Consider the following 13,357-nt stretch of genomic DNA (forward strand, 5'->3'; position numbering starts at 1 on the left):
CTTTAAATGTACTCACTATACCAAAAAATAAATAACTACATGAGGTGATGGATGTGTGTGTAGTAATCATTTCACATTAATAGACATATGTCAGATCATCAGATTGTACACCTTAAACTTACATGGTCTTATTTATCAGTTATATCTCAATAACGCTAAGGATGTTCATTGAGCTCCTGACATGTGCCAGGCGCTGGTCTGAGGTTCATCAGTGATCAGACAAACCTCTGCCCTGGTGGAGCTGACGTCCTAATGCAAATATAAGTCAATACAGTAAAGAGGGGAAGGGAGAAATAAATTATTTGAGAGGGACTGATACTGAGGCTGGTCAAGAGTGATGCATCCTCAAGTGAAATTTCACCCACAGCATTTCCTTCAGTCAGATCACCAAGAAGCAGCCCTTCACCTGAGTCTGGAGGGTTGGCAGCCTCAGTGTGGGCCTCTGAGCTGACCAGAGGTCCTCGTTTGAAGGTCTCCCCTGCCTGGTGCAGAAAGAGAAGAACTGAAGAGCCTCTTGATGAAAGTGAAAGAGGCGAGTGAAAAAGTTGGCTTTAAAACTCAACAATGCAGAAAACTAAGATCATGGCATCTGGTCCCATCACTTCATGGCAAATAGATGGGGAAACAATGGAAACAGTAACAGACTTTATTTTGGGGGGCTCCAAAATCACTGCAGATGGTGACTGCAGTCATGAAATTAAAAGACGCTTGCTCCTTGGAAGAAAACTTAGAATATTAAAAAGCAGAGACGTTACTTTGCCAACAAAGGTCTGTCTAGTCAAAGCTGTGGTTTTTCCAGTAGTCATGTATGGATGTGAGAGTTGGACTATAAAGAAAACTGAGTGCCAAAGAATTGATGTTTTGAACTGTGGTGTTGGAGAAGATGCTTGAGAGTCCCCTGGACTTCAAGGGGACCCGACCAGTCCATGCTAAAGGAAATCAGTCCTGAATATTCATTGGAAGGACTGATGCTGAAGCTGAAACTCCAATACTTTAGCCACCTGATACAAAGAACTGACTCATTGGGAAAGACCCTGATGCTGGGAAAAATTGAAGGCAGGAGGAGAAGGGGACAATGAAGGATGAGATGGTTGGATGGCATCAACGACTCGATGGACATGAATTTGAGTAAACTCCAGGATTTGGTGATGGACAGGGAGGCTTGGCATGCTGCAGTCCAGGGGGTCGCAAAGAGTCGGACACGACTGAGCGACTGAACTGAAGGGGACTGCCTGCTGCGGGGGACAGATTCCCCAGTTTGCCTGAAATGTGCCCAAGTGTGTGCTGTGACAGGGAAAAAGAGGGACCAACCTCAGGGGGCCAGGGAGAAAGCCCCCTACAACCCCAGATTCCTGGTGGACCAGAATCTCTGGAGTGGGCAGGGGAGACAGGATTCCATGTTTTTAATAACGGACTCCAATCCATGTTGTTGTGAAGCAAATCCCAGACATCTTAAAAGTTAGTTCATTCATGCCTATTTCAGTGTGAGCTCTCTAAAAGATATGAGTTCTTTTTAAAAATGTGACCCGAATGTCATTATTACATCTAAAAAAATTTTATTGGGATGTAATGTATTTAATAAGTCACTAAATTGAAATTGCAAATTTTCAATGCTGGTGGACCTTGGGAAATTTTACATTTGTTAGGATTAACCTAGAATTATGTGAGTTTTTAAGATAACACCTTTGGGAGCACAATCTTTACACAAATCGCAGCTGCCCTACATTTAAACACTGAATATTATTCAGTATTTATTATATCTGTTTATGTGCTATTTGCTGGGGATGTGAAGATGAATATGACAAGATTCCTTATTTTGAGGGTTCAGTTCAGTTCAGTTACTCAGTCTTGTCTGACTCTTTGCAACCCCATAGACTGCAGCATGCCAGTTCTCCCTGTCCATCACCAACTCCTGGAGCCTGCTCAAACTCATGTCCATCGAGTCGGTAATGCCATCCACCCATCTCATCCTCTGGCACCCCCTTCTCCTGCCTTTCAATCTTTCCCAGCAGCATCGTCTTTTCTGATGAGTCAGTTCTTCACATAAGGTGGCTAAAGTATTGGAGTTTCAGCTTCAGCATCAGTCCTTCCAATTAATATTAAGGACTGATTTCCTTTAGGATTGACTGGTTTGATCTTCTTGCAATCTAAGGGACTCTCAAGAGTCCTCTCCAACACCACAGTTCAAAAGCATCAATTCTTTGATGCTCAGCCTTCTTTATGGTCCAACTCTCATATCCATACATGACTACTGGAAAAACCATAGCTGTGACTACTGGAAAAACCATAGCTTTGACTATGTGGATCTTTGTCGGCAAAGGAATATCGCTGCTTTTTAATATGCTGTCTAGGTTTGTCAGGGCTTCCCTGATAGCTCAGTTGATAAAGAATCCACCTGCAATGCAGAAGACCCTGGGTTCAATTTCCTTGGTTGGGAAGATCCTCTGAAGGAGGAATAGGCTATCCACTCCAGTATTGTTGGGCTTCTCTTATGGGTCAGCTGGTAAAGAATCCGCCTGCAATACGGGAGACCTGGGTTCAATCCCTGGGTTGGGAAGATTCCCTGGAGCAGGGAAAGGCTACCCACTCCAGTATTCCGGCCTGAAGAGTTCCATGGACTCCATAGTCCACCAGGTCGCGAAGAGTCGATGACAGCGACTTTCACTAGGTTTGTCATAGCTTTTATTCCAAGGAGCAAGCATCTTTTAATTTCATGGCTGCAGTCACCATCTGCAGTGATTTTGGAGCCCAAGAAAAGAAAGTCTGTCAGTGTTTCCATTATTTCCCCATCTATTTGCCATGAAATAGTGGGACCAGATGCCATGATCTTAGTTTTTTGAATGTTGAGTTTTAAGCCACCTTTTTCACTCTCCTCTTTCACTTTCATCAAGAGGCCCATTAGTTCTTCATTTTCTCCCATAAGGGTGGTGTCATTTGTATATTTGAGGTTATTTATATTTCTCCTGGAAATCTTGATTCCAGCTTGTGCTTCATCCAGCCTGGTATTTCGCATGATGTACTCTGCATATAAGTTAAATAAGCAGGATGACAGTATACAGCCTTGACGTACTCCTTTCCCAATTTGGAACCAGTTCATTGTTCAATGTCCAGTTCTAACTGTTGCTTCTTGACCTGTGTACAGATTTCTCAGGAGGCAGGTAAGATGATTTGGTATTCCCATTTCTTTAAGAATTTTCCAGTTTGTTGTGACCTACACAGTCAAAGGCTTTACTGTATAGTCAATGAAGCAGATCTTTTTCTGGAATTCTCTTGCTTTTTCTATAATCCAGTGGATGTTAGCAATTTGATCTCTGGTTCCTCTGCCTTTTCTAAATCCAGCTTGAACATCTGGAAGTTCTCAGTTCACGTACTGTTGAAGCCTAGCTTGGAGAATTTTGTGCATTACTTTGCTAGCGTGTGAGATGAGTGCAATTGTGCGGTAGTTTGAACATTCTTTGGCATTGCCTTTCTTTGGCATTGGAATGAAAACTGACCTTTTCCAGTCTTGTAGCCATTGCTGTTTTCCAAATTTGCTGATATATTGAGTGCAGCAGTTTAACAGCATCATCTTTTGGGATTTGAAATAGCTCAGCTGGAATTCCATCACCGTCAGTGAGGGTAGCACTGAAATCTTGTCTTATATATAAATCTGTTAGTAACATTTAGGTTTGAGGTGAGTCTTTTGGTCCACTGTACTTATTGCTGTTGTTCAGTTGCTAAGTCACGTCCAACTCTTTGCAACCCCATGGACTGTAGCACGCCAGGCTTTCCTGTCCTTCACCATCTCCCAGAGTTTGTTCATGTCCATTGAATCAGTGATGCCATCCAACCATCTCATCCTCTGGTGCCCCCTTCTCTTCCCACCTTCAGTCTTCCCCAGCATCAGAATCTTGTTCCAGTGAGTCAGCTCTTTGCATCAAGTGGCCAAAGTATTGGAGCTTTAGCTTCAGCATCAGTCCCTGGACAGAGGAACCTGGTGGGGTACAGTCCATGGGGTCACAAAAAGTCAGACACAACTGAGCAACTAACACTTTCACTCCACTGTACCTGAGCCGTAACTTAATACCCAGAGCTCTTTCCCACCACAAGCCGTGCAACAGGAGAGCAGACGGTTAAGCGCGTCCTCACATGCCGCGTTACTCTCGGAGTTTGGTTTCTCTTGAACCACCTCAGAGACTTTCAGGATTCAACCCCCAACCTCTTTTGATGTCCTCCTTTGTGTTAGGCCCGCCCGTCTACCCAGCCTGGCACCACACGGCAGTTGACATTAAAGGATGATGAAGAGAGCTCTTTTCCCCAGGACCATCTTCACATCAGTCAGACAGTACATACACAGGTCTTCCATCAGTGGATTCCCGTCAGATCTCAAAAATTTGAGAGGCAGGCCTTCAGCAAACATGTTATGCAGAATTTTTATCAGCCCTGAAATATTTCAGCATGTATATTTCTGGCTGGCTTTAGAATCTGTTGATGTTTCTCAAACTTGAGAACTCAGACCAGCCAAGATTATTTCTTAAGATACTAGTTTGAGAAACACTGGTCTGTGTATGGTTAAATGGTTCTATAGCCAGTAAACATAGGTCACTATTGCTGTGTTGGAATTTTGTGCCTGGACCCCTCAGAGAATCCAAGGTCTCCAGGGATCAGTTTTAAAATCACTACTCTGGCTATTAACTTCATTAAGGATAAAAAAACAAGCCCTGAAACATGGGAGTGTGTCAGTAGTTGTCAGTGTCTGTGTCCAGAACGAGCCCCTGACTTCCAAGTTCAGTGCCCCCCGATGCGCAGCCCCTGTAAAGCCTGGCCAGACTTCTCCCTAACCCCCTCAGGCTGCTCCTTCTTTCTCCCCGTGTTGTAGTATGTAGTGTAGTGAGCTGGATTGCTTAATTTATTAGGTTTATGTCTATGTCACCTCATTCCAAGTTGAAAAGTAAAGCAACTTAAAGGCTTTCAAAGTCTTTTTTTTTTTTTCTTTTCTTTTCTTTTTTTGGCTGCACAGCAGGGTCTTAGTTCCCTGACTAGGGATTGAACCATGTTCCCTGCAGTGGAAGTCCAGAGTCCTAACCACTAGACCACCAGGGAATTCCCAGACTTTGCATTTCATGAGTTGAACCATGAACTACTGATAATTGCCTACATTAATAATGGTCATCTTTTCTGACTTCAAGGAATTCTTTGGTTCCTAACTTTTTCTGCTAGTAATGTTTTAGTTTTTTCCACCTTTCTTCCTTGCTGCTAGTGGGCTGTAGCTGGTGACAAAATAAATGAAGTTCTTGGTTGAATAACAACAGAAAAACTCAGGAGCCATCATGCTGAGTTTGACAGTTTCCTTTTATTACATATAGGTATAACTGCGAAGATACAGTCATTTTTTTTTCTAGCAAAGTGTCATATTATTTCACAAAAAAACGACCAGTGACTTCACGTGAAGAAGCTTGGGAACCCCCTGCAAAAGCTCTAGCACTTCTTACATTGCGTTGTGGTGAATTACTGCATCTGGCTTCCAAGAGAGAGTGAGTTCCTTACAGTTAGGAACTGTGCCAGGAAGTCTGACACAGCCTTACAATTACAAAATTTAACAGTCTGTAACAATAACAATACAATAAAAGAAATAAGATGAGAATACTTTATATCCTAGGTGACATAAACAGTTACTTTCCCTGGGTAAGTGGCTGTTTTATGGTGTAACTTGTTGATCATGACACTTACTGGAATATTGTTTGCTTAAATAAACACAGTAACTTACTTTTTGGCCTTGCTTTTACAGTCCTACAGAAATGCTAAGGGTATTTATATTGACCATTGCCTTTTACGTCGTACTCATTTGACATTGCCAGTCCTTAACACAAGACCTGGCACACAGTGGGCGCTGAGTGCTAGTTAAATATTTACTCTCTTCACCCACCGAGCAACTTCATTAAATGTAGTAATTAAAGAAGCAGGTTTCTCCGTTCCCTAAGCTTTTTTTCAGGGTAGAAAACAGAAGGAGGCAGGGCTAAAGCAATTTACTGTCCTCTTCTCCTTCCCTCCTCCTTTTAGGATTCTCTGATCCCACAATTCATGCTAATGAACTCATATAAGCTGTTCTTACCTCCTAAAGTAATTTCTTCCGAAGATGGAATAATAAGGACTGGATTGACCTTCTTTCATAAAAGTTAAAAATTAGATAAAACATGGTTATTAGACATTGACTATCAGGCAGCCCAGGACAGTGACTCATGAGAAAGAGAAAATGGATAAGATGAGCCCTGTAACTTCCCCAGTGTCCTGTCTGGGGAGAGTTTCTAGGCCACAGCACCCAGAAAAGGAACCCAGATGGCATCTGGTAGTCTTCTTGAGTTGAGCTGATGTTGCTGGGGTGTAAAAGTGGCTAAACTCGTGGGGACAGAGCACCAGAGAAGAGAGCCGCACTGAGATAAATGTAAGACCCTGGAGAGTGTCTCCCTTGACTCTTCAGCTGATGCCCAGTCAGTTCATGCGTATGGGGAAACTACCCAAGTCCTGGGAAAGAACCAACCATAAGGATTAGAGGAATTCACACTTGGAGCTCACACAGGGCAGAGAATAGTTTGTGTTTCCACTTGTAAGAGTGCAAAAATCCGTACAATTCTGCAGGATCAAGTGAAGTCCTCAGGTGGGTATTGGGCAAAACTGACCCGAGACTAAAGACGGACAAAGCTTAAAATCAGATTGTGTTCTAGACAGAGTTCAGAAATACAAAAATATCCAGTACTCAATAATGTAAAGTTAACAATGTCTGGAATCCAATCCAAAAGATTACTAGGCATATAAAGGAGAAAAACACTACCCATTATAAGGAGGAAAAAAATCAATCAGTAGAAACAGACCCAGAAATGATACACATGATAGAATTAGTAGAGAGGGATATTAAAAAGTTGTCACTCTGCTGCATAATTTCAAGAAGGTAGAGGAAAGATTGAACATATTGAAGACAAGGAAGATATTTTTAAAAATACCCAACTACTAGAGATGAAAGCTACAATGGTTGAAAATTTAAAAATACAGTGGATAGGAGTAATAAGTGATTAGACACTGCAGAAAGAAAGATTAGTGTGCTTGAAGATATAGCAATAGAAACTATCCTAAATGAAAACCAGAGATATAAAAGGACACTTAAAAAGTTTTGAAACAGCACCAATGAGCTGTGGAACCACTTAAAAGCAGCATAATCCTAGGTAATTGGAGTCCGTGAAGGAAGTGTAGAACATAGAGAATATGAAGTAATTCTCTATGGCTACAATTATTCAAGATCAGCTTAGCTGCCTCCTGAGAAACCTATAGGCAGGTCAAGAAGCAGCAGTTAGAACTAGACGTAGAACAACAGACTGGTTCAGAATTGGAAAAGAGTACTTCCAGGCTGTGTATTGTCACCCTGCTTATTTAATTCATACGCAGAGTACATCATGTGAAATGCTGGGCTGGATGACTCACAAGCTAGAATCAAGATTGCTAGAAGAAATATCAACAACCTCAAATATGCAAATGATATCACTCTAATGATAGAAAGCAAAGACGAACTAAAGAGCCTCTTGATGAAGGTGAGAGAGGAGAGTGAAAAAGCTGGCTTAAAACTCAACATTCAAAAAACTAAAATCATGGCATCTGGTCCCATCACTTCATGGCAAACAGATGGGGGAAAAGTGGAAACAGTGGCAGATTTTCTTTTCTTGGGCTCCAAAATCACTGTGAATGGTGACTGAAGCTGTGAAATTAAAAGATACTTGCTCCTTAGAAGAAAAACTATGACAAACCTAGACAACCTATTAAAAATCAGAGACATTGCTTTGCCCACAAGGGTCTGTTACAGTCAAAGCTATGATTTTTCCAGTAGTCACGTACGGATGTGAGAGTTGGATCATAAGAGAGTTGAACACCAAAGAATTGACACTTTCAAGCTGCGGTGCTGGAGAAGACTCTTTTGAGAGTCCCTTGGACAGCAAGGAGGTCAAATCAGTCAATCCTAAAGGAAATCAACCCTGAATATTCATTGGAGCTGAAGCTCCAATATTTTGGCCAGCTGATGGGAAGAGCTGACTCATTGAAAAAGACCCTGCTGCTGGGGAAAATTGAGGGCAGGAAGAGAAGGGGGTGACAGAGCATGAGATGGTTGGATGGCACCACTAGCTCAATGGACATGAGTTTGAGCAAGCTCCGGGAGATAGTGAAGAACAGGGAAGCCTGGCCTGCTGCAGTCCACAAGATCACAAAGAGTCTGCCACCACTTAGCAACTGAACAACAAACAGCAACAATGACTACAATTATTCTAAATTGGAGGAAGATTATAAACTTACAGATTATGGAAATTTAATGAATCCCAAGCGCAAGAAGCATGAAGAAAACATTGCCAAGGTAACATCATAATCAAAGTGCTTAAAACCAGTGATGAGAAAAATCTAAAGTATTGGGGGTCGGGGATGAGGGTGGGGAGGGGAGACCTGTTATGTACAAAAGGACAAAAGTAAGAACCACAGCAGAATTCTGTTTAGAAACAGGGCAAGCAAGAAACAGTGTAGCAGTATCTTTGAAGAACCAAAAGAAAAGAGGCTCAATAGACAGGAGTTTGAGCAAACTCCAGGAGATAGTGACGGACAGGGCAGCCTGGAATGCTGCCGTCCATGGTGTGGCAAAGCACTGGACGCAACTTAGTGGCTGAATGACAGAGCTATATATATCCAGTGAAATACATCTCAAAAATTAAGGCAAAATAAACATTTAAAGACATATGAAAGAATTCATCACCAGATCTGTACTTCAGAATATTAAAGGAAATCCTTCAGAAGCAGGGAAATGATACCAGATGAAAATCTGAATTCGATCAAAGGATTGAACAGCACTGGAACTGGTAAATATATGGGTAAAAATAAAAGTGACTACAGCTCATTATACCTCAGAGATCACATGAGAAGACTGCCTGTTCCATGGCTCAGGACTGCTTAAATAAAGTGTCCTCCTGATCCCTGTGCTAGCTCAGCACCTTTTAAAGGCAAATTTGTGAATGACTGGGAAATTGTGACACATACTGATGCTATACCAAATCAATGCAAATAAAGCAGATGTCAGTAATTTTTTTTGTATGTTGGAAAGATAACCTGTTTATTGATTCTTGATGATCTTTTAAAGTTTTAGCTTATTAGTCATCATTTTCACTAGATAATGTTTTTGGAAGAAGAGAAAACAGAAAAACGTATAAGGGAGAGAAGAGAATCATTTGTGATACAGTCACATACCAGATTTCATTTTGTGAATTATTTGAAATCCTGTGTTATGACTTTTAATGTTTTCTTCTGCTCCTAGGTTATAATGTCTTAAATCAGTAGAATTGATTTGCTTAGCTAGCTTTCCTGAAATTTGTTCTTGAAACCAACACATTTCTTGATATAAGAGCTCAGATTTTTTTCCTCCTATGTAAAAAAAAAAATATATATATATATATATATATATATAGCCTACCATCTTCGTTTTTATCTCTGGCTTGGCAGTGTTTAAAATCTTTCTGTGATCTTAATGAATATCAAACTGTCTATAAGGTCTTTCTTCTGAGATAGCTGATGTAGGTTATTCTTGAGGCCACTGGACTGCTTGAAAATTTTCCCAGTATTTGATGTCCAGTATGCTTACCTAGAGTGAGCCTGACTTGAGGTTCTTGTGTTTCGTGGATCTCCCCATCCTCTTTGTTTTATTAATTGTATTGGGGTGGGGACCACTGCTCAGCTTGTTGGATCTTAGTTTCCTAACCTGAAATCAAGCCCAGGCCCCAAACAGGGAAAGCCCAAAATCCAGCCACCCAGTTTTCCCTCGCAGAAGCAGCTGGTATTGCTGGTTATTTGTGCCTTATTTCAGGGTCTGAATATTTATAAACACATGTATATATTTTCCCTCTACCCAACACTTGGGTATCAATTATATTCACCCACACAATGGATTGTTACACAGCCATTGAAAATAATGAGGCAGATGTATACAAACTGACTTGGAAAGGTATATGATCAAAGGAACAAGAAAGGTGCATATCTCTTTCATTTCATTTTTTTTAATGCTTTAAATATAATTTCAATACCATAAGATTCACCCTTTAAAGTGTACAGTTTTCCGTGGTTTGATTCCACAACATTTCCATCACGTTAAGAAGAAATCCCATACTCCTGCCCTCTAGGTTTTTATAGTCTGTTGTTAAAAACCAATCATGCTGCAGTGGATAAGTCTTTTTTTTTTTTTTGGCTGTGTTGCGGGCACGTTGGATCTTAGTTCCCGGATCAGGATCCAACCCGTGCCCCCTGCGTGGTTAAGTGTGGAGACTTAGCCCCCTGACCGCTAAGGGAGCCCCCTGCATTGGGTAGTCTTATACACGTAGCATTTCACACTTGTGCAAGAAATATCTGTAGGACAAGCACCTGGAAATGTTTGCTAGGTGACATGATTCATGCATTTAAAATTTTTAAAGTAGTTGCCCTCTCCAGAGTTTATGCTCTCACTACCAAAGTATAAAAGTCTCTGTTTCCCATTTCCTGACTAGCATAGTCCTTAATCAAACCTTATCTTTGCCAATCTGACAAATAATCTTATTGTAATTTTCATTTGCATTTCTCTTATTCTAAGTGAGGGTGATTACTTTTACATGTTTAGGGCTACTTGTCTTTCCTTTTTTATGGACTGATTTTTCATACCCTTTGATTTTCTGCAGGGTAGCTGACCTTCTTAAAAATATGAGCTCTTTATGTGTTAGGGAGAAAAGCTGCTTGTGATATGAACTGAACATGTTTTCCCCACTTTTTTGTTTGTTTTTTAGTCTTTGTTCATTTTTTTTTCTTTCATCATGCAGAATTTAAAAAAATTTTGTCATCAAATTTGGCAGACTTCTGCGTCTTGTGACATACTTAGCCTTCCCCTACTCCAAGATTATAAAAACAAAATTCTCCCATATGTTTTTCTTAAACTGTAAGTCTCTTCTCCTCCCTCCCCCGCCCCCCACGTTTAACTGTTAGATCCATCTGGAATTTATTTTTCTGTAAGATAGGAGGTATGGATCCACCTTCTCTTCTCTAGAGGGCTAACGTTTCTCCTGCTGATTTGAAATGTCAGTTTTACATTGTCTTCTTGATTAAGAACAGTATGAGCAATTTTAAATATTAGCTTTTACTCTAGGAGTGGTAGTCAGGGATTTCCCTGGTGACCCATGCTTAAAACATTGCACTTCTAATGCATGGGGTGCTGATTCAGTCTTGGATCAGGGAACCAAGATCCCATGTGTGGCCAAGAAATAAAAATAAATTAATTTTTTTTAAAAAAGTGGTAGTCAGGTGTCTGGGCAGTGCCTTCTGATCTCTTAGGGCACCTGTAACAACCGCAGTCCCCTTCTCCCCCTGCCAGATCCTACTTCTGCAAACTGCTATCACCCAGGGGATGTGTCTTGCTCTAGTGTGTGAAACCAAGTAGTTTGTAACCTCTGATCTAGGGACTTCCCCTTGGAAGAGGGGCGACCAGAGGCCTATCTTGTGAATCCAGAGTCATTACTTTAGTGAGGGCTTCAACGAGAGCCCAGAGGTAATGGGAGAATCTTTCCCAAAAAAACTCAGCTCTTCACTTTGGAGTCATTAGTTTCTATCCTCAGGTTGTCTTTCCACTTTAGAATCCTAGTCAATTTCTACATGTTCACGCTAGTAGATTTACTCTGATGGGGCCATCTGTCCTCCTGGGGAAAGAAATACTGGCTTGGGCTGCATTGTGACTGTGTTTTGGCACCATGTAGAGCTGGGTGCATAGAGGTAAGAGCCATCTCTTCTAATCTGAAACTGTTTAGTCGAAAAGAGTGTGGCCCTTTAAAAAGTAGAATTCTCAGAGTACCCCTGACTATAAAGGCTTGTGGAATTCTACCCAAGGGGCGCTGGAGGAGAAGGTCTGTCTGGCGAGACTGATGCCCTGAGTAGGGTGGATGTCCCCACCAAGTGTTCTGTCAAGTGTCTGGGCAGCCCACTTGGTTTGGTAGGGGAGGATGTGCGGTGGCTTTTAATTTCATCCCTCTTGTACAATTGTTCTTTTATTGGGTCTACTCAGGGAGTGGCTTGTCACTGAACTGTGGGGTAGCAGATGCTCTCTGTGCTTGAACGTTTTGGTGGCAGTGACACTTGGGAGGAGCGACTGGTGCTGCCTTCCTGTCTCGGTGTGTGTGCGTTAACCCTGGGCATCTCGTGCGCTGGAGGAGCTGATACAGGTGTAAAGGGAACCGGGAGAGACGTGAAAGGGTTCTGCCCTGATGCAAACTGTTTTCACATACATTTAGTTTGTTCTGAAAACAGACACTTAAAAAATGAATTTACAGAGGGTACGGCGGAGCTCCAATTAAATAGTCATATTGAAGTAAAGAAATAATATGCATTTTATAGGCTTAATTATACATCATAATTAGCTAATGTAGTCCATGTGATTGTGATGTCTGGGAGACCAGCCCAGGGAACAGTTATAAGCAACAGCTAATGTGATTCTGCATGTTAAATGTCAGGATTTAAGTGCAGACCTTCATACAAATTTCTACCATATCTACTTGATGATAGTTTTCCAATTTCTCCTTCCTGTCCCTTTTCACCTCTCAAAAGCCATGTTAGTGAAGTCATCCTAGCATGCCCCTGGGTAACTCAACATCTGAGTCCTAGACACAGATTTCACTTGGCCCGAGCTCCTCCCACCATTGTGGCCATGGCTGTTAGAGTTGGATAAGCTGTTCACACTGACCTCCTCCTATCTCCCATCAGCTCTCCTCTCCACCGAAGATCCACTCAGATGGATAATCCACCAGCAGCTGAACCCTGTCACCCACCAATGGGGAGGTCCCACATGGGGGGATACTTACCCCTTCCAGACCCTTCCTGAGGAAAGCAAGTTTCCTTCCATGTGGCAGGAGTAATTTTTATATTTGTTTGGCCTTGTGACCGATAGGATGGGAAGTTGGGGGGAAGTGGAGAGGAGATGGCAGTTTTAACCGAGAAAAAAAAAAACCTTAGTAGAAACTCTGCCTTCTTCGGGCGTGTCCCTCTTCTGGGCATCTCTTCAGGATTTCATTCCTCCGTCCAACTGCCGTTCACAACTGCCCTTTCCAACGGCTCCAGAACTCTTGGCCTTGGCATTCCATGATGTAAATTATTCCACGCATGGCTCGAAATGGGTGCAAAGCAATGTTACCAGGTGTCGGATCACTAGTGTAAGTTTCCCGGATCTCGGGGGAGGGAGGAGAAAGAAAGGGGGAGAACCACTCTTGGAATTTGTACAGTTGTTATTGTTTCAGCCAGAACACAGCGATTGCGCTGGCTGAGCTGGATGCTGTCGATGGCTGGGGAGAGAGGG

At 42.0% G+C, this 13,357-nt stretch overlaps 1 protein-coding gene across 2 annotated transcripts in view; it reads left to right on the plus strand.

The window, feature by feature from the left end:
• BICRAL (BICRA like chromatin remodeling complex associated protein) overlaps positions 1 to 13,357 on the plus strand; it is a 106,425-nt gene that overhangs the window by 58,117 nt on the left and 34,951 nt on the right. The window contains exon 1 of one of the 2 annotated variants that reach the window (XM_019985947.2): positions 8,449 to 13,214. The exons of the other annotated variant lie outside the window; for it this stretch is intronic. The gene's annotated coding sequence lies outside the window, so the exon portion shown is untranslated. Of the gene's footprint in view, positions 1 to 8,448; positions 13,215 to 13,357 lie in introns of those variants that run through there. 2 annotated transcript variants of the gene reach the window in all.

Source organism: Bos indicus, chromosome 23, assembly GCF_029378745.1.
Source record: "Bos indicus isolate NIAB-ARS_2022 breed Sahiwal x Tharparkar chromosome 23, NIAB-ARS_B.indTharparkar_mat_pri_1.0, whole genome shotgun sequence".
In the NCBI taxonomy this organism is placed as follows: Eukaryota; Metazoa; Chordata; class Mammalia; order Artiodactyla; family Bovidae; genus Bos; species Bos indicus.